The sequence below is a fragment of the Acipenser ruthenus genome, chromosome 32 (assembly GCF_902713425.1).
Source record: "Acipenser ruthenus chromosome 32, fAciRut3.2 maternal haplotype, whole genome shotgun sequence".
Lineage (NCBI taxonomy): Eukaryota > Metazoa > Chordata > Actinopteri > Acipenseriformes > Acipenseridae > Acipenser > Acipenser ruthenus.
The window spans coordinates 9,354,167-9,381,177 of record NC_081220.1 but is presented as its reverse complement, the minus strand read 5'-3'; the positions used below and the strand labels follow the sequence as shown (position 1 = coordinate 9,381,177).

The following is a 27,011-nucleotide window of genomic DNA, read 5'->3' as shown; positions in this document are numbered from 1 at the left end:
CGAACGTTCCGAGCGGCGTTAGGCGCTTCGTTAAATTAACACACCGTTGCTGGCATTTGAATATAATCATATTTTAAATACTCAAATAGGACTGTATTAAAAACATATATGTTTTTCAAAGTAATATGTTATTTGGAATATTAAAACAATCAAATTAAATAACACATGTTTGGACACCAAAATATTGTTCTTTCTCATAACGTGTTAGAAAATGTAAACAGCAGTTGGAGAATGCCGAAGTCGATCATCCTAGCATGTTAAAGGAGGGCATTTCTCCTGTAAGCTGCGTCTAGTAATAGATGGTTTATACTGTTCTCAATGGTCCACGTCCCAGCCTGAGACCACGATCCAGTGGTCGACGGAGATGTTTTTCAAAGTAATATGTTATTTGGAATTTTAAAACAATCAAGTTAAATAACATGTTTGGACACAAAATATTTTTCAGTGACGTTAACAAGTAGTCTGTTTACAACAAAAATGAAATCTGTGTTATTCTCGGCCATTCTGACAAGCTGCGTTTGTTAATGTAGAAAAACGCATTATTTATTTCAGCACACACTAGGGGATCGTATCAAGGCCCGATTGGGTTTATTACGCACATACCAACTGATGCTCCATGAATGATGCTAAGACAATTCTAAAAAAAAGAAACGGATTGAAGTCAACCCAAAAAAGTAAGATTATTTATTTCAATTTCGTTATAGCTATAAACGATGCATGCTTTTTACAATAGCAATTGCTATTTGACAATGACCAATAAGTAATTTTGTTGCAATACTGTATACAATGTGAACAGAATCAGACTTTGCTCCGTTGTCTCGAAGAAACATCTTCAATTTGTATTTAAAAAGGACGCCCAACGTGGGGCTCGAACCCACGACCCTGAGATTAAGAGTCTCATGCTCTACCGACTGAGCTAGCCGGGCTGACTTTTCGAGGTTTCTTTCACTGTAACCAACTGAGCTATTAATTTGTCATCTTATTTGAGAAGATAGTGAATGACAGAACCAAAGATTCCAAATATAATCCACTGAACTGTAGCTTTCTTATCATAATGAAAACAGATTACACATGACCACAGTTCTGTATCAAAATTAAGTCGTAAGTATATGGTTTCCATTGTAGCTATTTACACACACTGCTCTGTTGTCTCCCAGGGTGTTATCTAACAAAACGACATATGTTGTGCTGCCATAATTGATTACATAGACTTTCTTGCCCCGTGTTGCTTTCTTCTTAGATGTGATCTCAGGTTCTGATGAGTACTGCTCCCTCGATCACGTTCTGCAGCATCTCGCCTTGCTCATCACTCTCGTATGCTTTGGCTGCTTAACAGGTTGTTCTCTGTGGCGCAATCGGTTAGCGCGTTCTTGTGTTAACCGAAAGGTTGGTGGTTCAAGCCCACCCAGGGACGATGTTTTTTGAATTTCTTAATCACATTAGAAAATGGCACTCTGATACGCTGTTATTTCATCCAATTACGCTGAAGAATGAATGTGCTCTGTTTTTTTTAGTTCAAAATAATACAAAACCAATATCGTCTTGTTGTTTGCCGAAACCCGGGATCGAACCAGGGACCTTTAGATCTTCAGTCTAACGCTCTCCCAGCTGAGCAATTTCGGCTTGTCAAGCCTCCTTTTTCGAGATAACATTCTTTTTTAGAATAGTTGTAATATAATTACGTACATTTCTAAACAATCCGTTAGTAACATAATATCAAAGCGCTATAATTTATTTCAGCTCTTATGAGACAAGTATCTTTGCGCATTATATCATCCTTGATTGCGAAATGTAATATTAATTAATTGCTTCAGTTAATATTTAAAAAAACTACTTTGCTAACAGAAGAAAAACAAGCTAGCAGAGGATGGTTTCGATCCATCAACCTCTGGGTTATGGGCCCAGCACGCTTCCGCTGCGCCACTCTGCTACAGCTGTCTCATGACTGAATTACCAGCAGCAGAAAAAAAAAACTGAACATCGTTTTAACCAGTCACACGGCAGAGGCCGGGCCGAACCATGGAAACGTTGCAAATCAGAGATGATCCGTTTTCTTTTCTCCCAAATACGGTATGCAAAGTATGCAACTTTTCTGCCCACTTTGATCACAGGCAGTTTTATCCCCCAGTTTCGGCAGCCAATTCCAATATTCTGTCTCTCGAAAGCATCTTAAATCGTGGAAAGCGCTCTTTGTTTAAAATTACACTGAAGACTTATTTTGTTCGACCAGCCTTACAATTAGATATTTTGTTGTTTTTAAGTAGATTTTGTGAAGCGCATATCGGGCGCTATAGAAAATATATATGATTAATAGATAGATTGATTAATTGAATGTTAGCCTGCGTTCGATCTGGCAGGTTTAATTCTTCAAAAGACAACGCCGAAGGGTCTGATAAATGACACTGTAATTATCTGAGATGATGCATGTAGACAATAATGTAAAAAATATTATTATTTATTTATTTCTTAGCTGACGCCCTTATCCAGGGGGACTTACAATTATTACAAGATATCACATTATTTTTACATACAATTACCCATTTATACAGTTGGGTTTTTACTGGAGCAATCTAGGTAAAGTACCTTGCTCAAGGGTACAGCAGCAGTGTCCCCACCGCGATTTGAACCCACGACCCTCCGGTCAAGAGTCCAGAGCCCTAACCACTACTCCACAACTGGTTGTTTTCGAATTTGTATTATTTAATTTCATTTTTCTTTTTAAATGTAGAGCTGTTTTATAGTTATTAATGTATTATTATTAGGTTTGTGGTATTAATATCATTTATAATGTTCATTATTAACGTCGGTATTGTCGGTATTAAACACAGACAGATATGAGGTTCAGTCCAAACAGAGCGCCGAACTCAGCGAGGTCCAGCAGGGGACAGTAACTTCACACGGGGCCATTTCATCAACCATCACCTCAGAAACACAAACAAGCAAATCATTATTATTCTCCATTTTTAAAAGTCGCTCAGCGCTCTCCTGTAGCAGAGCGTTAAGTCATTTAAATTCAGCTCCGTGTGCTTTCTGAGCGGCTCACTTACTTAACGCGCCTGAATGCATCGCATTGAACACAGCGCTGAAAGAGCCAACATGGCGAACTCTGGCATCCAGTTTCATAACCGCCTCCATAGGGAGGCCAGCCAATCAGACTCACATGCTGGGGATAGAGTGTTTCTACAGCCAATCAGGCTCACATGCTGGGGATAGAGTGTTTCTACAGCCAATAATACGCGATGGATCCAACCAGACCCGCCTTCTGCTAGTGACGCTTTCATTTCAGTACAGGAAATAGAGAGGTTTGTTTTGTTCATGTGTGGAGAGGTGGTTGCAGTCAGTGATGATTTTACAACACGCTGTCTCCTGCTGTTTAAAATATGTAGGCTGGGATGAAATGTTTTCTAATAATTAGTGATTTTTGTGTTTGTTTATCACCTTCACGGAGTTCCGTGAAAAGGAAAGCATCCCTTTTCTGTGTTGAATTTCACACACAGAGCGGAGCGCGTCAGTCGCAGCTACAGACAAGTCGAGCTTTTCAATGAGATGATTTACTGAGAAACAAACGCGTTGAAGCTCCAGCAGAGCTCTGCGCGATTCTGAAAGACCAAAGTAAAGTTACTCCTTGCAAAGCCTGTTGTTTGTGTTCTTTCTTTATCACACCAGAAGAAGTGATGAATATATATTTGAATGGGAAGACTACAGTAAAAAATAAATATTACTAAATACAAACCGCAGGCGGCGTTTCTGATTGAAAAGAGGATTCCGCTAGACCAGTCTGAAACTCAAACCAGTGAAGATGGACGCGTCAGTGTGTCCGTGTCGCTCTTTCAAGACGAGCTCGCCTCTACCATCGAGCACGCAGTGAAAGCGGCTCTACACACCGTCTTGTGCGCGATTACTAAAGCTGTCGGCAGCAAATTCACTGAATTCAGAGTGGAAATGGAACAAAAAGGAGAAAGAGAATGAAAGTCTGAAGCTGAGATTGGAAATATCAGAGAACGAGCTGAAAGCTGTGCGAGGGTGTATAAACGCTACAGATGCAGACATTAAACAACCTTTAATATTTCAAGGTAAGATTGATTTTATTGTGTGGTATTGCTTGGTCAATCAAACACCTTAAACCACCTTCTATTGGAAAGATTTTGGTTAGAATTTTTCTTAAGACACGTTTTAAAGTGTTTGATTATAATAAGCGCAGCTCTGTCCTGATATTGGTTATAAAGAGTCAAATCGAGGCATTGTATTATTTTATATATTTAAATAGGTATTCTAGAAAGTACTAGATTGGAAAATCTTAACCAGTCTAATTTAGGAGGCTTCAATGGCATCCTTCTGGTAAAGTGATGTCTTGTATAGAGTCCCACTGAGACAGTCACAGACCATATTGCAGAGGGTTAGAATAATGATTTGTGATTTAATATCAGCATACAGGCAGCAGCACATCAGGTTTCAGTGTTTGATTGAACTGTTTGACTGTGAATCTATTTTTAGATAAATGGTTTCATTGTATTCCGCTCCAGTGCTGTTGAGTTTGTCTTTGGTACAGTCGCGGCTCATTCGCTGCTCGTTCTTTTGCTTCAGTCCTGTTTCCTTCTTGTTCCACACACACACATTTACACGATCTTTCCAGACCTCACTGTGTGAATAAAGGGGCGGCAGCAGCACCCTGCCTGCACCAATCCGCTGTAAGATTTTGGACCCGAGTGGTTCCACAAGTTCAATTAAGGGTTGAAGTTGGAGGAAGTAAATACAACACAGTAAGGTGTCAACTGAATTGTATCATTTTATTGAGTCTCTAGATTGAGTCTCTAAATAAAGTACTTTGTTCAGCTGATGGTAAACAGAATTAGGAAACAATCGCTCATATTGCTTATAAACATTTACTAATCCAGGTTATTATTTAAGAGCAGAGATGAGTTTGCACAGGATACATACAGTAGGGAGAGCCACACCATTACAAATGTATTTTAATACTACAAGGGATGTTATTGGATTTATATCTACAGGTCATGTGATGTTGCTCAAGTAAGCTTCCAATGTTCTGCCTAATGATTATTACACAGGTGGAGTTTGTACAAAAAACATATTGCTGCACTTGAAAAAGTTTGAGTTGTGTAAATCACCTGTTTAAATGAAACTGCTTTGAGAATAAGCAGGTTATCCTGCTGCAGTCGCTTGTCTGCTCATTGTATTTGACACATTGAAACTTGTATTCTGCGTTGACCGTTTCCTTCAAAACCGTTCTCACAATACAGGATCAGGTAACAAAAAGACATTCCTCAGACACTTTGCTAAGACTGCAAGTCTCCAGGCTTGGTTTCTAAGCATGTTTGCAGTAGAGAAATGGATGTTTGCATTAGAACAATGCAAAGGCAGAACGGCGGTCATGATGGTGATTGACAGGGAGGTAGAAGTGGATGCAATGCTCCAGTGTGAGGCTACAGGAGGTGAGAAAGCCCAGCAGCACTGAGTCTTGTACAGGACGTAGAATAAAAAGATGTTCATATGAAAATGCCTTTTCCTTCACTTTGTTCATAGGAACACAAACACAGCGTTAACCGACAATTGCAATGTAGAATATCAGGAATGGTATCAATGCCATCATGTACCTAAACCACCAAACTATTATACCGGCTCACCCCTATACGAAATAACTGAGGAACAGTAACTTTAAATCCCTGATCAAAGCAACTAACAAACCTAGCTGGTAAGTAAGAGATCTAATTGTATACAGTTTTGTTTCCCACAGATCCCAAAGAGAGCCACGCTATCCCTGAATCTGAAGCACAGGAAGGGCCAAAGATAGAAGCAGGAGTGCTGTGCAAGTCTAATGCAGGTTACAGAGCTGGCATGTGTTAAAGATGAAGAGGTCCCTCAACAGGAATGTGTTCCTATTAAAGAGGAATTCATAGAGCAGGAATGTGTCCCCATCGCAGAGGAACTTCCTCATGAAAATCATGCCTGTACACTTGTGGTAGAACAACAAGCTGGGATCCAACCTGTGTGATGACTCTCCATCTGAATGTGAACTGGGATTCAGAGGTAATCCTACAAAACAAGCAGCATTGAGCTGCCTGTTCATCCTGCAGAACCTGGTACTGAACACCAGCAGTGTGCTTGAGATTCATATTTTAACCAAGGGGAGCTGCCCAACCACTATGTCAACAAGGACATCACTGTGCTTGCTCCTGAGGCACCTGCTAGATGTGAAGCCGCTGCCACGCCTCTTTAGAATGCTGTGAGATCAGCGGTGTCCAATCACGCTCCTGGAGGCCATTCCACTCCACATTGAACAGGTTCAGTTATATAAAGTGATACTCCTGTGTCTGGATGGACACCCCTGTGTTAGATCTTTGCCTTTCCTCATTCCTGGTAGACTGTTTGCAGTTCTGCTCCCACAGCTTTACAGAGCTACAGGGATCACATGTCTCATCACTGGGTGATGCCAAATCCAGTCGGGTTGCTCAGCGTCACCAGAAGAAACATTTCAGTAGAGAGTTTCTGTGGAGAATGTATGCAGCAGGATCACCAACATGAGTCTTATTTTATTTCTTACACTTTATGCAAATACAATATAATTTTTAAACGCTCATCTCACTGCAACTATCCCGAGGACTGTAATGTTTGCTCGCAATGCCACATTTCACTTTTGTGTGTCTCACAGTAAGCATTGCTGTGTTATTATTGTCACAGTACAGTAAGTATGTGTGTGGAGGTGTTCTGTACAGCAGACCAGCTCAACAGATAATTTCTATATTAATTATTAATTATCAAAAAACAAATTAAATATTAGATACATTGCAGTACTATCAAAATGCAGGTACTAAATAGGATTTTTCATGATGCTCTGTTGGCTCGATTTAAAATATTCCATTTTAAACATTAAAAAAAGCATGTTTTCATTTTCCACTTGGCTGACATGTTGACATCATTTTTGCTGTTACTGAAACTTGCGGGACACTAACTGGTGAATGAATCCACCTCATCTCAAGCAACCAATCACTGAACTGCTCATTCACTTGTGTTCAGAACAGTGCATGTGGAAAAATGCTGTACAATAACCTTTGTCTCTCTTCTCTTTCTTTCTTTAGCTTCTAAAGTAGATGAAGGAGAACACGACTCCACTCTATCAGCCCAGTGCAAAAACGCTTCTAGAGGCAAACCACAGTGCAAGAAACACAGAGAAACAACAAGAAGAATATGTGAAGACATTGAGAACTCACTCAGTTACAATCGCTTCCTTACAAGACAGACACCCACTTACTGTGGAGAGTACAGAGACGGCACATTCTGTATGTTTTAACAATTCTGAAACCCAGGGCAACTTGAAGACCTTGCCTCATTCTATTAAAGGTGGGAAGAGTTCCTGTCAATTAGATGCTCCTGAAACTCACAAGGGAAATCCCACAGGAGGGACTCCGTGTTCCTGGGCTGATTGTGGGAAGAGTTTCAATCATATATCACTGCTTAAAAGACACCAGCGCGTTCACACAGGAGAGAAACCTTCTCACATACAGACCAGTGATAAGAGTTTTACACAGTTAGGAAACCTTCATTCAGTCAGTTAGGAAACCGCACAAGACACCATAACATTCACACATATGTGTAATCCTATCCCTGCACTTAGTGTGAAGAAGTTAAGTCAGTTGCAGGCTCTTACAGGACTTGAGAACATTCTTAGAAATGCAGACACTTGGGGACACCTAAACAACAGGAGTGCATTCGACTAAATACAGAAATATTAACTGAAAACAAAAGAATAAACTTGCTTGATAAATAGGGTCACCCCTAATCACAATCTGTTCAGATCAAAAACTCACCAAAATCTGTGTTCATCATGTTGTTGAGCATTCTGATTGTGTTACATCACATTAGTAATATATTAAATAGATTGTTATTATGAGTGCAAGTTTCTCTTTTTTTCCTCCTGCATTGCTCAGCCTCTTGCAGTGTGTTGTGTGGAATCTTCCCTGATACCATGGTGAATCTGTGGTACCTCAGGACGCAGCACAGTATACCACAGTTATCATGTGGGCAGCTTGAAGTGTAAAATCAATACTGTTTCCAGCAGGGTGCGCCAGAGACCTTTTAGCACTTTAATGGGCTGCATACCATTGCTTCTTAACGAGGTGATTTCTGCTCCAGATGTGTTGAATACTCCCCTCTCTCTCTGGGGGACTCTATTAAACAAACAGGCACAAGGTATTTAGAAATCACATCTTTATTACATCAGCTTAGATTCTCTTGTGTACCAGTTCTCTGTGCATGGAAACAACATTTTCATGAGCCATCTGCAAAAACAGCACAAGAACTTTACACATGGCTAATTTATATAGCAGCCCCCACCTTTCCCCTTCATTTGCATGACGTTGTGTGAAAGCCGGGTTTTCTCAAGTAAAATAAACTGAGCGAATGGGAACCCGAAAAAGCATTTTGCACAAGACATTTTTATTAAGCAATTCCAGTGGTTTGCAGAAGTATTCACCCCCCTGCAAAGTTTTCACATTTTGTTGGCACCTGAGCGTACTCCACGACGCTTTCAAATTAGACTTTACATGTAGAATCTACACAAACTACTCCACATTGATAAAGTTAAAGGTCACAAAATTAGTGAAATAGTTTTAGCCTGTATGTACTCAAAGTGGTTTAACTTGTAGATAATTACATTCAGGCATATAAAGACTTTCAAGCTGCAACTCACATAGTGAACCAACAAAGCAACCATGAAGTCCAAGGAGCTTTCGAAACAAGTCAGGGATAAAGTGGTAGAGAGGCACAGAGAAGGGTACAAGAACATTTCAAAGGCTCTGATTATCCCTCTCAGCACAGTGAAGGCCATCATTAAGAAGTGGAAGATGCATCATACCACCCAGACACTACCCAGATCAGGTCGCCCTCCCAAACTGAGCAGCTGGACAAGCAGGAAACTGGTTCGGGATGTCACTGAAGCCACCAATGACCTTGAGAAATCTGCAAAGTTCTGTGTCTATGGTGGGAGTCAGCATTCACACATCAACAATAAGCCAGTCCCTACACAAAGCTGGCCTGTATGGATGGGTGGCAAGAAAGAAGCCATTACTCAAAAAGCAATTGAACTACTGGTGACACATTTGCTTTTTATATTTCCATATTTCAGCACATGCATCAGTGATGTGATATCCATCAAAGTTCCTTTGAAATGCACAATCAGGTGTTCAGTGGGAGCAGTGGTCACGCTTCATTTGAAGTGCTGCTTGTTTAGTCTAGTAACTGTTAGCAACGAGCTCATTAAAACTATCAAACATTGTTCATTGTGTTCTTAATGGTTGGTTAATTAAAAAGTAACCTATTTATGTACTAATAATGTCATATTATTGGAATTGGGAGTGGTTTGTTTAAAGGAACTATTGAAGCTAGTACTGTAGTAATGTTTAGCAGTGAGATCAGGTTTAGTTTTATTACCATATACTCACTAGGAATTGACGCATGCGCTTATACTTGAGTATGTGCTGTTTTCTGTGCAGGTGCAGTTACTCCTTTGGTTTCATATAGAAGCTTATGCACCTGCATTTGAGTGTAATGCAAGGTGTGGAGGCTCACATGTTCATATATTGCATTACAAGTTAAACACCATATTTATTCTTTCTCTTTGAATTCCAAATGTTGTAAGACAGATAAGGGTGTCTGCTAAGAAATAAATAAATAATAATATTTTTAGCTTGTAATAATATAATAATAACATCTTTATTTTTATATAGCACCTTTCATAGTGGACCACCATCTCACAGTGCTTTACAGAGGTAGGCTGTGAACTGTGCATTATATGCAGAGTCACTTACAATAGGGCATTGATGTAATAACATAAGAAAAGTTATGAACAAAATCAGGGAATTTAATGCATCAATACTTTTCTAGTAGCTGACTGATCCCTGGCTTTCATCGAGTTGGCTTTTAAAGACATCCTAATGACTCTGCAGCAGCACCATTCTAGTGACCCATTTCAAACACTCCCAACTCTGTGAGAAGTGTCTTCTCTAATCCTTCTTTGTTCCAGGCTAAATAGATTCAGTTCCCTTGTCTGTTGATTGTCTGTTAACTCCACTGCAAGGGATGTTGCCCAGTCGGAGGAGCACGTCAACCCGAGCCCTTTTTGACTCTGGGTGTAATAATAAATGTGTCAATTAGCAGACGCTGTTATCCAAAGCAACTACACAGACTAGGGAATGAACTATACACCAACAATTTCTGCTGCAGAGTCACTTCCAATAGGACCTCGGTTTTACATCTCATCCGAAGGACAGAGCACAAGGAGGTTAAGTAACTTACTTTGAGAAGATGTGTCTCCTAACCTCTGTCCTAAGTCTGTCTCCACTTATAACTGTGTACTCTAGTCCTGGTCTCTCTGCTGTGCTTGAAAGAGTGACTACAGTTAACTCCAACTTTTTAAAACCTTTAGTCTCTAGTCTTTTTTCTGTTCCAGACTGAATTGATTTAGTTCCCTCAACTGTTCTCAGCATATTTAGGGTTGGTTGAGTGTACAAGGAAAACAACTGACTCTGGAGAGGAGTTACCAATCAATGCCAGCACACTGGAGATCCAGAATTCAGAACACAGAACCAGGGAGGACATTCGGCCCATCAGTGCAGCAGCTGATTGATCTCAAACCTGTTAAGTCGGGTCTTAAAGGATCCCAGCCCTAACAACATGACTTGGTAACCCATTCCATCCCCTCACCACACTCTGTGAGAAGGTGTCTCATACCCTCTGTCCTATGGCTATTGTTGTGTGAAATTTTAATTACTTTAAATTGAAAAGGAAGTTGATGTGGAGGTAAATAAGACAATTACTACACAGAGTAATTCCAAATAAGGTCCGCTTTATTTCACACCCTTGATACAATAATAGACAAACACACATACAAGAATATATTAATCAGAGATATAATATACTCATAGAGACGCAACTGAACTAATCCTTACCCTTCCAAGCAGATCGGGAGAGCCCCTCGACCCTGGCAAGAGAAAGCAGCTGTCTCCAAAACTACCGAGCAGGACTGCGCAAATCCTCACGGCTGACTCTCCTCAACAAAGGTTCACAGATCAATACTCATAGAGACGCAACTGAACTAATCCTTGCCCTTCCAAGCAGATCGGGAGAGCCCCTCGACCCTGGCAAGAGAAAGCAGCTGTCTCCAAAACTACCGAGCAGGACTGCGCAAATCCTCACGGCTGACTCTCACCAGAGCAGGGGGGTGAACCCGTCCTTTATAGCTTACCAAGTTAGGCTTCCGCGTGCGAGAGAGTAATTGGCCAGATCACTTTCTCGAGGCTCGCCCTGTGAATCATTTCTGTAAGCTATCCCTTTTCCCATAACATTCTGAGACAAACAAGATAGATAAGCGATACAAAAACAAGTTAGTTGAGCAGCACGAAAACAAGTTAGATAAACAGTACAGAAACAAATTATACAAGCAGTACAGGTTATTACAGGGCAAGGACACAGATGGACTCGAACGCATTTCTAGAACTTTCTAGAACACATTTTTTTTATTTCATTCGGTCCTTCGGTCGAGATTCATCTGTGCACTGCCAAATACATTATTCGCTGTGTAATTCTGCGAAGATAGATACATAAACATATTTGCCATACACATAAAAGAAATACAATCCCCAATAATATTAAGATGGGGTGGATTAATATATTTAATACTCCTTTAGCCTTTGGTGACCATCCCTCAAATATGGACCACCACGCATCTTGTGCATTACGTTCAATAACTTTCCCTAACCCTAAGATTGTATTTTGTGCCATTATCGTTTTAATTTTTAATACAGTAGCATTGTGTTGATGTTGTTTTGCTAGGTCAACTAATTCAGACGATTGATTCAGCAATTCTTGATGTTTTTGCAGGGAAATGTGAATTCCTGAATGAAGAACCTCCCACTGGATCCTAGTGAGAAGCTCTTGCTGGGAATGATTGGTTAACAAATAAGTACCATTTCCCCAATGCCAAAGATATATGTCTGATAAACACCCAGAATAAGGCACATAAGTAAGTTGTGGATGGGCATGCACCGTACTTATACATAATTTATGAGGGCCAACTTCGTGCAAAATTTCCCTCAACGGCTCATGTCTCCATTATTTCTTCCTTCATTGTTTTTAAAAGGTCACCCGCAAATATTCTACAATCTATTGCTTTGGTCAAATTGCGCAGGGCTCCCTCTGTTCCATCCATTAGCTCATATATAGCTGTACCCTGGAGCCTAATCCCTTGGTTTACATACATCTGTCCATTCCCCAATCTTTCTATTCCTTCTCCCACAGTACTTGCTATCCAAGTTTGCCCTTTTGACATTTGATAAATATCCCAGCTGTTTGCAACAGAATTTCCTGCACCAAACCAGCCTGCTATTTCATCAAAAAGCCCCCTCTTACTACGTTTCTCATTACCTTCACACATTCTCATTACCTTCACACATTCGTTTGGCTATTCGCTCTTTGTAATCTTTTATTGTACTACCTATTTCCCTTTGAAGCCAATTCTGGATATTGGTGTGTTGCTTGCAATGCTGTTCAAACATAACAGTTAGATTTGTGAACTTATACATTACCATATTTTTCAGTAGAACAGCTGTTTTCAATTGGTATTTCCATTCAACATAGGATGTCCCATTACATTACAAGTACATATTAATATAGTATTATGTTCCTAACAACACTCCAAATAATCCATTGCAAGACGCCAACCATTTTACCTCCCTAACATGGATGGCAGATACAATGTCTTAACAATACCACTCTTAAGTGTCATGAACAACACAAACTCCATACTCCCAGTGCCTCTAGAGGGCAATTTTACAACCTTTGCAGTTTTTGTTATTTTACTGAATGTGATTAGTAATAAATTACATGAGACCTTCCCATCTCTGCACTCCAGGATCGCTGACATATTACCTTTAGTATCTTTAAACTAAGACAAATCTTTTCACCAATCATACATCTATACCCCAAGTTTATAATACGTAGTTTCATTATCAGGTATGTTAACTGAAATTAACAGTCCCCATTACATCCCCAAAAATGTACTGTGTTTTGTTGTATTTTTTACATAGTTTAGTTTCTAATTTATCGGTACAGTATATCAAAGAAATGTGTGTATATTGCATTTTTGTGTTAACTGAAATTAACAGTCCCCATTACATCCCCAAAAATGTCACTTTAACGTCATCATAAATATTTCTTCTTTTGATATGCAGACCGGAATGGTTCCCCATATGTAAGAATGTCTCTGTGGTTTCAGATACTTCCTCATGACCGTCTCTCAGCAACTTACACTCTTGTTCCAGATATATGGTAGAGCTTAATTACTACATATCATGGACAAGCATTGTAAAGTTATGCAGGTTAATATGTACAGTTACTGTTTGCATATCCAAATTGTCCCACAAGTGTACTGGAACTTTCTGCACAAACTCTTCTGAAATGGTCCTCTCAGTTCCGATGAACAGCACTGTGCTTCCATTCCACCTAAACGCCATCAGTATTATCTCGGGACCTGTGGAGAACAAGTGCAGTATTTATTCTTTTGATCAATATCTGATTTAATTTCAAAATTCAAAAGGGTTAATTCTTGAATAGTCTCTTTTTCATCTGCATTGATAATGTTATTGCAATTCTAAGAATCGCCAATGTCTGTTCATTCTATCTTGTATTTTTCTCAGAGCCTATGTCCACCCCATATTGTGAACATAATATAACATATCAGTTCCAGCATGAACCTGTAGGAGAAGAGAAAAGCCTTAGACCTGTGTCTGTACTCTGAAAGTAACTACAAATCTCTATCTACTTCATTGCTCACAATTACTACTCTAAAATAACTGCATCAGTGCCCTTGCTTATCAGTGAAACTAGTTTTCGTTTTCAAGCCAGTTTTCACTCCCTCATTTTTGTATTGCCAATTTCAAATTGGTTTCTCCCAGTTTGTCCATTATCTCATATGGACCTCCCCAATCAGCATTCCAGACCCCCCCCCCCCTGCTTTTTTTTTTTTTTTTTAATTCCAAATATTTGGACCGCTAAAACTAGCCGGTCCTTCCATCCTCTCAGTATGTTGCCACTACTTTAATTTCCTTCAATTGCATTTTCATCATTTATACCCTATATTCACATTAACCAACAGGCTGTCTATCATGCTAGTACCACAATCCATCAAGCCTGCAGTCCTATACTGCACCATCAATAATCTCATGTCACTCACGATTTATTCATGTTTCAGTTATCACATTAATCTAATTATCATCACCTCTCCTGCAAGAAGCTCCGTAAAAAACTAATTGTAACCAACATAAACAAAACACATCGGAAACATGTGTGCAAACATCTCATTTCACATCACTCGCGTAGCTCTGAGTGACACTGCTTTTGTCTCCTGCATCACTGCCTAATAATAGGATCTGTGCTCAAGTCCAAAAACTCAGAGTAATCTCCCACATCCACACGCACATTCCCTGCTCCTGTTACATGAACGTATACATTACTGTTCTATATATATATATATATATTCCCTTTTTGCCATATTTTAAAACATAGTCTATGTTCTATATTCTCCAGTCATCCATTTGATGACCCTCAATATTATCTTCTAACATATTTGGAGTTGATCAGACTCCCAACAAAACACAAAACTAACAGACAAACAACAACACTTTTAGTTTTATCTTGTTTTTACCAATATTCCATGTTTAAAGCTATGCTTAACGAAGCATAAACTTTTATTTTGGTTTATTGCACATTTAATTTACACTTTTGTATGTGCTATTTGGGCTTAACTGGAACTTATTGTCTGATTGTTCCTTATCTGTATCACCTAATGTGGACAGTTAAGTAAGAGGCTTATCCTATTGCCCCCTTATCATGACTTATAAACCAAACAGTAAAAACAAAGACAAAACAGGTGTACCAAACCCTCTCAAAACAAACATAAAACATAAATCTGAGTATGCCCGTACATGTTAAGCACTACAAACCCGTATAACTAGTCCTTAGACATATTGTATTTTGCTCGTTTCAATAGTTTACACCAAGATTCTGGCAGCCCTCCGCCTTTTCTCAATTCTAGTGCCCCATCACTAATGGTTTCATCCCATTCAGGCAGCACCTCAGGCTCAAGCCCCTTATTCTTGCATTTAAACATTATGATTATTTACGTCCAAACTTCCTTTTTAGAGTCCTGCCGACAACGCCAATAATGTTGTGTGAAATTTTAATTACTTTAAATTGAAAAGGAAGTTGATGTGGAGGTAAATAAGACAATTACTACACAGAGTAATTCCAAATAAGGTCTGCTTTATTTCACACCCTTGATACAATAATAGACAAACACACATACAAGAATATATTAATCAGAGATATAATATACTCATAGAGACGCAACTGAACTAATCCTTACCCTTCCAAGCAGATCGGGAGAGCCCCTCGACCCTGGCAAGAGAAAGCAGCTGTCTCCAAAACTACCGAGCAGGACTGCGCAAATCCTCACGGCTGACTCTCCTCAACAAAGGTTCACAGATCAATACTCATAGAGACGCAACTGAACTAATCCTTGCCCTTCCAAGCAGATCGGGAGAGCCCCTCGACCCTGGCAAGAGAAAGCAGCTGTCTCCAAAACTACCGAGCAGGACTGCGCAAATCCTCACGGCTGACTCTCACCAGAGCAGGGGGGGGAACCCGTCCTTTATAGCTTACCAAGTTAGGCTTCCGTGTGCGAGAGAGTAATTGGCCAGATCACTTTCTCGAGGCTCGCCCTGTGAATCATTTCTGTAAGCTATCCCTTTTCCCATAACATTCTGAGACAAACAAGATAGATAAGCGATACAAAAACAAGTTAGTTGAGCAGCACGAAAACAAGTTAGATAAACAGTACAGAAACAAATTATACAAGCAGTACAGGTTATTACAGGGCAAGGGCACAGATGGACTCGAACGCATTTCTAGAACTTTCTAGAACACATTTTTTTTTATTTCAGCTATCCACACTTAATTTCCAACAGTGCCCTCTGACCCTGGTGTCAGTGCTATGCTTGAGGTATTAGTTTTGGTTAACTTTGTCAACACCTTTCAAGTTTTTAAAGACTTCAGTCAAGTCCGCCTAATTGTTCTGTGTTCAAGCTAAACAAATTCAGTACCCTCTTCACAGCTCGTTCCTTTAAGCCCTGGGATTAGTCTTCGCCTTTATGATTGCTTCCCTGTTGCTGGTAGAAATTAGTCTATCACAACACCAAGGTCTTTCTCTCACATCCACTGGGTATTTCAATCCTATTTTTTTCCTGCTAAAAAGAGACTTAGTAATACAATTGTGAAATGTTTCAATAAGAAACATGCACTCCACACCGTACAGCAGCTGACTGATTTGCTAATGAAAGAAGCAGCTCAACCACAACACCTGGTATAATGAACATGTTTGTGAGCCAGGTGTTTGCAGTACTGCACTGTAGATATGAAATTCCAGAGAATGCTTCATTTTGCATGACTGATAACTAATCATTCTTTTGCCTTTAATACTGTATATGGGGCCCCCTGTCTGCACCTGCTGATCCCAGCACTGATCCTGCTCTGTGTTAAGAGAACAATGGAGATCACTGACACTGTGTCAATAGATTTGGATCATAGGGTATAGAGGAAATAGTTTTCAAGTGAAGTATGGAAATTTGGAAGAGGAGGGCATCACACAGTATCACAGTGTTGAAAAAGAAAGGGTTCTTGATGAGGGTTTAGTGGTGAAGGAGTGCATTTGCCTGGGAGAGGGTATAAAACAGAGCAGGGTGGAGGGACCAGAGCAGCTGAAGAGTGGAAAAGCAGCATCAGCACCTTGTCAAGATGAAACCCTGGACTACAAGAGCCATTCTCCTCTCAGTCCTGACAGCATGTCTTCTGTCAGGGGCTGGTAAGACTGCCTTTCTTCTGAGTAACATGGGGAGGGAGGGAGGGATTGCATTGATTGCCTTCAACGTAAAATAAATGGGGGAAGAGATGGCATTGACTGACTTTCATCAGAATAACAGAAGGGTAGGGAGATAGCAGACAGTCTTCCATGGGATAACATAGTGGAGAAGGCAGGCTTTTCCTCAATGCTGCATTATTAAATAATCAACTTACCATAAGAATATCCTTCTTTGTTCTTAATTTGTACATTGCCATTTAAAAGAATGATTTCACCCCCTCCATTTCCTCTGTGTGCAGATGCAAGGAGCCTCCTTGAGGACTCTGAAGAGCTGGGAGATGATGATTACCAGGCCAGCAAGAGAGAACTGGGTAAGATCCATTCTTCCAGAACTCAATCCTATATTCTCAACACAGAGGTTTGTCTACTTGTCTTGGGGTTTGATTTGATGAGCCTGTACTCCACTAGAATAAGACACAGCATTTGGAGTACTTGAAAACTACCATGTGTTGCATCAACCACCTCCCACCATGGGGACAAATCAAGGTTTGCATTTGAAATTTCCCTTCGAGTCGATCTTGCCTCCTGCTCATCTCTTCAATAAACCATTGCAGGTTGTGTTTAAAATACACTGAGATTTTAAAATGTTCATTCAGTTTGATTTACCTTTTTCACAAAATATACATATCCTTGAAACATATAAACCTGCTCTTTCATTTATTGTGCTAATATTCAAACCACTTTTTATACAGCAGATTTAATATAATAATTTATTTAAGAGATATTAAAAATGCAAAATGTTTACTGCAAGTTGATTTATTACAATTCCTTGCCTTATATAATATGTGGCACTTTAAAGTGGTTTATTTATATAATATTAATTCAACTATTCTACACTGTTGCAGTTATTAACAAAAGTGCAGAATTTTATGACAATAATTACATGTTTTTAAAACAGATACAAAAATCTTAATAAAATAAAAAAAAATCCCAGTTTTCCTAATCGGTCCGTTTGCATTCTCCATTCCATGGTGTCATTCCTTTCATAGCACTGGATACAACACAGGACTGCTCTCATTAAAAATGTAACCACAGCCTGTGTTTACAGATCTCAGCAACACTTTGGAAGACTCAGAGGAGCAGGAAGGAGCACTGGAGAACAAGAGAGCGCTGGGTAAGGAAAGAAAGAAAGAAAGAAAGAAAGAAAGAGAGAGAAAGAAAGAAAGAAAGAAAGAAAGAAAAAGAAAGAAAAAGAAAGAAAGAAAGAAAGAAAGAAAAAGAAAGAAAGAAAGAAAGAAAGAAAAAGAAAGAAAGAAAGAAAGAAAGAAAGAAAGAAAGAAAGAAAGAAAGTTTCTTATTTGCAGGATTTAAGTTAAGCAATGACAAAAAAGCACAGTCCTGCACAGATCACACAATTTGTTTAGAAACTCAATCTGACTAATCATCGCTAATCATGCATAACATCAAGGGCTACTGTATATCCAGAAATCTCCTGGTTAAACCTCACAGCTCTGCATTGCAATGTAATGGGGAACTCTCTGCCTCCCTGTGTTGAGTGTCCTATGAAGCTGTGCACTGCAGTCGAGGGAATCCTTCATTGCTTCATGAAGATCTCTTCTCCCTGTTCCAGAGGCAGAGGATTCAGGCAACAGTGATGCTGAGCTGGACAGTGATGGACTCAAAGGAGAGCGGGAGTTGGGTGAGTCCTTTGAAAAGCACGTCTGGGTAGTGTGTGGGTACAACGTTAAACCTTCAAGAGGAACACATTGTGAATTACAAATGATAGACTTAAGGCCAAACCCCAGTGAATCTGAGCACATTTAGCTGCTGTTTCTCTACTGGCACTAACACAAAGTGCCCAGATCTGTTTCCTAATGTACTTCTAACTGTATAAACCTATTTCTGTTTTACCTGATAGGAGACAATATGATGGAGAAAAGAGCTGACAGTGAGTACAGATGTCCTATAGCTTCTTCGGTTGAGTGTCTGTCTGTCTGTCTGTCTGTCTGTCTGTCTGTCTGTCTGTCTGTCTGTCTGTCTGTCACACTGATGCGGAAGAGGAAAACACAAAGCTTGAGGGATATACACTTTGAAAATATTTCACCTGTTTGCATTTAACATGTGAATTTAAATGTGTTGATGCAGCACCTTTAATAAGACGTATTGTATTAATTGATCTCCTTAAATGTCAGTAAGAAGGATCGCCCAACTGAGATATAATAACTTGACTAAAAGGTTGTCCTGTTCCCTTACCTTTTTATCAATCAATATTTATTTTATATAGCACCTTTCATAGTTGACCACGGTTGTTTTGTGCATAAGTCTGTGTGATTCTTTTCATATGTAATGCAGACTGAAATATCTTTCTGTTAGTAAGTGCCATCACCATCTAGTGCATAGCAGTGAATTGAAAGCAGAAGGAAGCGTGATCCAGTCACTGGCTCTTCTATAAAGACACTTTGACTGATCCAGCCTACATTATGTACATATATCTAAGACAGGCAACTAGAACTGAAGAGCAGCTCCTGAACTCAGGTGAAAACATCGTAACACACACTCTAACAAAATGAAATCTGAAGCTCCTTACTGTTCAGCAATCTTCTTTAATGTACATTGAAATCCTAATCCAAATTTGGAGAGTTCCTCAACATGGTCTGTGTTTAAATAGAAGGGATGCAACCTACTGTTTGTTTAATGATCTTCACGTGCTTTCTGTCTCCTGAAGTGGATTCTGAAGTGGTCCTGACACAGTCCATGGTAGTGAAGAAGGATGCCCTGTCCAAAAGATACTACAGAAGTAAGTGTGTGTCTCTCTGGAGCTGGCTCCTGGTTTGGGTGAACCGCATGGATTGTAGACTGAAGGTCAATTGATTGAAGACATTGAGAAACACTTCAGTATTACAACATATTCTACCATGGAGTGGTTTCATTGTTCTGGACAGACTGTAGGAAACACTTTGAAATGTGCCCCTTGGTGTCTTCATTAAGCCTGTAACAGCTATCAAAATCAACTGATATTCTCAGAGGAACAGAAAACATTCCAGTAAATGGAACTCAAACATGAATATAAAGTGAACTATTAAATCCAATAACCACTGTTTCTGTTTTTCTTTTTCTTTGGAACAGCTTACTGTTGTAAGTATTTTATTTTATTATGGTACATTAATATGTAGAAATGAATTGTATATATATTTTTAAATTGTATTTAATGGTCTATGTTTATTTCATTTCCAGATTATAGCATCTGTGCTCGTGGTAAGTGTGAATCTGATATTTTAATAAAAATGTGACTGTACACTACAATACAATACACATGTACTGTGCGCGTCACAAGAAATGAATACATGTTAACAATGGGGCCTCCTACAGCTGATGTTGAGAATATGGAATGGGGTATTATTGTATAATATGAATTAGCTGCTCTTAATAAGAAATGCCATCTTCATTTAATACATACTCACATAGCGAGGTGTTCTGTATCCTGTGGGAGGGGATATAAAGAAGGAGCCCTGGCTTTGGATTTTGCCAATAATAGAAATGTACAAATAGAGAGACACTCCTTTGAAATATATAGCTCTCTAATACACTACTGAGGCCCCATTCTTGTATAAAGCAGCCACTGCAGTGACTTCAAATGGACTGAACTCAATATATCACTTGTATCTTTCACAGTAAGGTACAGATGCTACTATGGTAAGTAAATGGATTCTACTTTATTTTATGCAGCAATCAGTGGGTTTTATTTATTATTTTCAATCAGGGCATGAATTGTTTATCAGTGTAGCTTTGCTGAGAGGCTTCAGTGACACAGTGACTAGAGTGCAGAGCTGCAGTGTGGAAGGTAGTGGGTTTGAGCAGTTTAGTGGTTAGTGCTGGGCTGTAGTATAGGAGTTAATGGGTTTGATAGCTCAGTGTTTAGAGAAAGTGGTGCCCTGCAGAGTGGAAGGCAATGTGCATGCTTGTGGATCTGAGTATTACTTTTTTATTCATTAGTCTTTTAGCAGTCACTTTTCTCCAAAGTGCCTTCGAGACTAGGGGGTGTACTATGCATCAACAACTGCTGCTGCAGTCACTTACAATAGGACTCCAGTTTTACATTTTGACTTGCTCAGGGTCACACACAGTGAGTGAGTGGCTGAGCCGGGATGTGAACCTCCTGGTAACAAGCCCTTTTCATTAACCACTGGGCCACTGTCCCTGGGTAGCTCAGGGGGTTGAGTTCTGGGCTACAGTGTGGAAGGCAGTGGGTTTAAGAAGCTCTGTGTTAAAAATAGACTGTTCCTAATTATCTTTTCTTTTTTTGTGTAGCTCATCACTATCACTACTATTTCTACTACCGTCATGGGTACCGCTGCGCTCGCCGTGAGTATGCCTTATTATTTCTGTATACATTGGTTGTGGGATATATTAGAACAATTTGAAATAGAAAACCAAGTGTCATTCCATATCAGTTTAGAACATGAGGTCGACCAGGTCAAATATGGATGGAACTCCAAGAGAGACACAGAATTGTTGGAATAAGTTTTATAACAGATGCCATCCATCATAATCCTTCAACTGGAAATATCAAGATGAGTTTATGATTCATCTTTCTACTGCATTGTCTCAAACTATTGATCGATTTGAGGTCATTCGTAACTTATTGGAAAGAGGAAAGTCTAACCTGTCTCCTGCAATCAAGAAATGTATACTTAAACTTATTACATGTGTGTGATCTCATGCAGGAGTAACCAACTCCACAAATAATCCCAGGAGATCTGATGAATGTGTTTGCTGCTGTTTTATGGTGTGTGTACAGTAGTTCTCTGTGGGAGGTCATTATGTCAGGGTTGGCTTTGAGTTGAGAAGAAGGGTCCACTGACCTCAATCTCATGTGGAACTTTTGTCATTTCAGTGAAACAAAATATAAAAGCAGGGGACAAAACAGAGGAGCTTTGATCTAGGATTGCTCTGAATAAAACCTCAGAAGCATGTTTGGCATTTGAACTAGTATAGAGGGTTTCCGTGTTTTTTATTGATAGGATTATATTGCGAGGTTGTGGTGGCTCCACAGTTTAGCAGTTGATTCCATACCATTTGGGATTGTGAAATTGCATGCTGAATTACACAAAGCTTTACTCAAATTTGTAATTCAAAGGAGTGCAATACAAAGAGTGTGGAGGATGCTGTCTACACATGGGAGGGAGTTCAATTCTGCAGCTCAGTGTGACACTGATTGTCTATATTATTAGACAATGCGGACCATTACCACCCCACAATCTCATTACCTAGCTGTGCAATGCTCTGTAGGGTATGGATCAGAACAATAGCTTTTCTGCCCAGGTTGCTGATAATGTCTTCAATTGGTTTCAGACTGGCGTACCTACCGCTGCAGGCGATGCCAGCACTACTGAGAAGCAGCAGCGCCCAGGGATCACAGTGATGGAGTTTACCTGACAGCAGACCTGCAAGCAAAGCTTAAACACACCAGCAACCTTCTTTTGTAGCATGGCTGTAACCTTTCTGTTGTGGTCCCTCTCCAAACACACAGCTACAGCACCCATACTTATTTCTATCAGGCCATTCCCAGTTTGTTTAAAACAGCTGCTCTCTGTTGTGCATTTGGTCAATCTCTTCAAGGATATATAATATGGAAAGTATGGAAAGGTGTCCTTATTTAACGTGTAGTCTCAGATTCTCAGTGAGATCACATGCTCACACATGTTTGAATAGAAATACAACTCCACATGGGCACATATACAAAGCGTTACTTGGAGAGCGTGCTTGATTGATTTGCCCCAGCTCATAATCACTGCACCGAGTCAGGTTTGACCAGTAGACTCCTTTCTTCTCCCAGCTCCTCACAGCCACCCTGTGATGTCAAAAGTGACCCGTGACAGGCCTTGTTCACAGACTGACAAAAACATTGTGTTTATATAGAGATTTTCTTCATCTCTCAATTATTTTAAAATCTCTTTATTTGCATTCATGACAACAAATGCTCCAACTGTTGACCAGTATAAATGCTGTCCTGCCAAAACAACACTATCTGCTGTTACATGAAACTGGGTAAAAGCCTGCCTCTTTCTGTAAAGCTTTTTAAGCAATAAAACTATTAGCATCAATGTCTCGTTTTGGACTGGTTTATTTCACAAGACATGTATTCTTGTCAAACTGCCACCACTGAAATCATTCAAAAAGCACTCTTTATTGACAACAAAGAACTCTTAACAGGCAAGGGAGGATTCATGTATTTCCTCTTTCTTCTGCATTGCATATTTAGTAAAGGAGAAAGTGCCTGATTGTTTCTATAATGTCATCGGTTTAGCCGTTCAGAAGCACGTTGCTCTTTCCCAGGTAATTGTTACTTGCATATTGTGGGTAAACCAAGAGGCATGATGAGATGCTGGAGGTGTTATGGCAAACCCTGCTTTTACTTTACTGTGTGCTCCCTACATTAAACTGGTTATTGAACCTGGACCATCTCTCATCTTTCACTTCTACTAATGAATTACTCTCCAACTTTGGGGAAACAAATCACAAATGTGTGTATTGTATTATCATGATGTGCTAGAATTGACCTTGCTCTAAAGACTCACTGTGCTGTCTGTATTAACTTGTATTATAACAAGGTCAAGTTTATCGATTAATGTCAGTGAGCATTTGGACAGCATTTAAAAACTCCCGCTTCTAGGACATAAGAAAGTTTACAAACAAGAGGAGGCCATTTGGCCCATCTTGCTTATTTGGTTGTTAGTAGCTTATTGATCCCAGAATCTCATCAAGCAGCTTCTTGAAGGATCCCAGGGTGTCAGCTTCAAAAATATTACTGGGGAGTTGGATCCAGACCCTCACACTTCTCTGTGTAAAAAAGTGCCTCCTATTTTCTGTTCTGAATGCTTCTTTATCTAATCTCCACGTGTGACCGTTGGTCCTTGTTTCTTTTTTCAGGCCGAAAAAGTCCCTTGGGTCGACATTGTCAATACCTTTTAGGATTTTTAATGCTTGAATCAAATCGCCGCGTAGTCTTCTTTGTTCAAGACTGAATAGATTAAATTCTTTTGGCCTGTCTGCATACAACATGCCTTTTAAACCCGGGATCATTTTGGTCACTCTTCTTTGCACTCTTTCTAGAGCAGCAATATCCTTTTTGTAATGTGGTGACCAGAAATGAACACAATATTCTAGGTGAGGTCTTACTAATGCATTGTAAAGTTTCAACATTACTTCCCTTGATTTAAATTCAACACTTCTCACAATATATCCGAGCATCTTGTTGGCCTTTTTTATAGCTTCCCCACATTGTCTAGATGACGACATTTCTGAGTCAACATAAACTCCTTGGTATTTTTCATAAATTCCTTCTTCAATTTCAGTATTGCTCATATACAGACACAGACCACACTGTAGTGTTTAGATGACTGGATGTGAGGAGGTTTGTGTTAACAATGGGAGAACTGGGCTGACTGGAGAGGTAACTGATGCCTATGTCAATTGTCTTATTACTGTGTTATTACATTATAAACAGCAGTGGTGCTCTGGCTCCCTCTTGTGGTCAGTGTGAATTATGGCAGTGTGTGCAGCTATGCAAGGCACTGATGCCTGTTTCCAGGCTATACAAACACAGAGATGGATTCAATCAAACACTAAGTTCACAGTTTAATAGAAGAGTGGATTAGTTATATTTGTATATGTGTTCTAAGCGCTGCACTTCTGTTTCAATTGGTGTCATATTATGATATTTATAATGCACATTTTTATTGCCTGCGTGCAGTACCTTACACTTTTCTGTATTAAATGTCAGTTGCCATGTGTTTGCCCAGTTCTGAATGCTGTCTAGATCATTTTGAATGACCTTTGCTGCTGCAACAGTGTTTGCCACTTCTCCTATTTTTGTGTTGTTGTAAATAACAAGTTTGCTTACTATACCAGAATCTAAATCCTTAGTGTAGATTAGGAATAGCAGAGAACTCAATAATGATCCCTGTGGTACACCACTGGTTACCTCGCTCCATTTTGAGTTTTCTCCTCTAATCTGTTTTCCACATGTTAACCACTCCCTAATCCATGTGCATGCATTTCCTTGAATCCCACCTGCATTCAATTTGAGAATTAATCTTTTAGCAGGACTTTGTCAAAAGCTTTCTGAAAATCTAAATAAACCATGCCATATGCTTTGCAATTATCCATTGTCGATGTTGCATCCTCAAAAAAAGTCAAGCAGGTTAGTTAGACACGATCTCCCTTTCCTAAAACCATGCTGACTGTCTCCCAGGATACTTTTACCATATAGGTAATTTTCCATTTTGGATCTTATTACAGTTTCCATAAGTTTACATATAATAGAAGTCAGGCTTATTGGTCTGTAGTTACATGGCTCGGTTTTGTCTCCCTTTTTGTGGATCGGTATTACGTTTGCAATTTTCCAGTCTGTCGGTACAACCCCTGTGTCAAGAGACTGTTGCATGATCTTGGTTAGCAGTTTGTAAATAACTTCTTTCATTTCTTTGAGTACTATTGGGAGGATCTCATCCAGCCCAGTGGATTTGTTTATTTTAAGAGCTTCTCATCCCTTTAACACTTCTGCCTCTGTTATGCTAAAGTTATTTAAAACTGGATAGGAACAGGTTGACGTGGGGCATGTTGTCCGTATCCTCCTTTGTAAAAACCTGTGAAAAGTAATCATTTAATATATTTGCTATTTTTTATTTTTTCATCTATGATTTTGCCATTTGTATCTCTTAGACATTTAACCTCCTCTTTGAATGTTCTCTTGCTGTTATAATATTGGAAAAACATTTTGGAATTGGTTTTAGCCCCCTTAGCAATGTTCATTTATATCTATCTCTCTTGGCCTTTCTAACTTCCTTTTTGACTTGTGTTTGCAGTTCCAAATATGAGTGGCAAACACTGTTGCAGCAGCAGAGGACATTCAAAGTGATCTAGACAGCATTCAGAACTGGGCAGACACATTTCAAATGACATTTAATAGAGAAAAGTGTAAGGTACTGCACACAGGCAATACATTTCTCCCCCTTCCTTTCTATATTGGTTAATTGTGGGCTCTATTTTCTTTTTTTTAACATCACTGAGTCCCTTGTCCCTGTTCAAAACAATGTAGAAACATATAGAGAATGTATGGGAATGGTCAATAAACATCACTGCTGTTTCTCTTAAAGCGTGTTTATTTATTTATAATACTGGATCCTGTCAATACTATATTACATTATGAATATGAATATAGCTGAATTATTCATTGTAGATAATACTTAGAATACCAGATACATATTTAGCATTAAAAAGCAATACATGTGATTTATTTAACAGTCATTAGTCATTAGTCATAATAGTTCATTATTTTGTGTATCAGCCGCCACACAAAGCTCAGAGCAGTGCGTTAGACTGTAATGATGCTCCAGTCAGTCTGTCCGGACTGCACCTGAACCATTTTAAAAACACGAAGCCCCTAATAAGCTAATTTGTAAAAATTAGGAAAGAATTGCGCAGATACAACGAAGCTAAATTTGAACTCATAGCTGGTACAACGAGAGAGGACGAGAGGGCGGGGCAGAGAAGGAGGGGGAGACGCTGCTAGGCAACCGGCTCGTGAACATTCCACTCAGCTGAGCAGAGACCGTTAGGATTTAAAAATGCGAACGTTCCGAGCGGCGTTAGGCGCTTCGTTAAATTAACACACCGTTGCTGGCATTTGAATTTTGAAGAAAACAATATTTTAACTCAAACAGTACTGTATTAAAATAATACTTTACTAGAAGTTCCAGACCGTTTTCCAACAAATAAAAGGTGATACGTATTTATAATAAGTATATTTGTTATGATATTAAGACTAAAGAAATGTGCTACAGTTTGGTGTATAATTTATTTATTTATTAAATGTTGTAGTATTTCTTTTTTTAATATTGTAATGTTTTCACAAAATAACATCCATACATTATCAATTCATCTGCTAGAGTAATCAAATCACAAATATTACTCGTCAGTAATTCATACACAGACACACTGTGGTAACTTCAAGAAGTTAAAATGTAAGGCTGGATTAAAGTTTAACCAAATAAATAAGTAAATACATTAATAACGACATGAAACA

At 39.2% G+C, this 27,011-nt stretch overlaps 2 long non-coding RNA genes and 2 other non-coding genes across 4 annotated transcripts; 1 reads left to right on the top strand and 3 right to left on the bottom strand.

Moving 5' to 3' along the window:
• Nucleotides 1-853: 853 nt before the first annotated feature.
• Nucleotides 854-926, bottom strand: trnak-cuu (transfer RNA lysine (anticodon CUU)). The gene has a single exon. It is a non-coding gene; the product is annotated as a tRNA-Lys (tRNA).
• Nucleotides 927-1,550: 624 nt separating this feature from the next.
• trnaf-gaa (transfer RNA phenylalanine (anticodon GAA)) lies at nucleotides 1,551-1,623 on the bottom strand. The gene has a single exon. It is a non-coding gene; the product is annotated as a tRNA-Phe (tRNA).
• A 1,679-nt stretch (nucleotides 1,624-3,302) lies between these two features.
• LOC131703038 (uncharacterized) lies at nucleotides 3,303-7,906 on the top strand. The gene is made up of 2 exons (XR_009309656.1): nucleotides 3,303-4,073; nucleotides 5,753-7,906. It is a non-coding gene; the product is annotated as an uncharacterized LOC131703038 (long non-coding RNA).
• Nucleotides 7,907-10,841: 2,935 nt separating this feature from the next.
• On the bottom strand, nucleotides 10,842-15,738 carry LOC131703020 (uncharacterized). The gene is made up of 2 exons (XR_009309638.1): nucleotides 15,434-15,738; nucleotides 10,842-13,540 (listed from the first exon to the last, which is right to left on the bottom strand). It is a non-coding gene; the product is annotated as an uncharacterized LOC131703020 (long non-coding RNA).
• Between the last annotated feature and the right edge of the window lie 11,273 nt (nucleotides 15,739-27,011).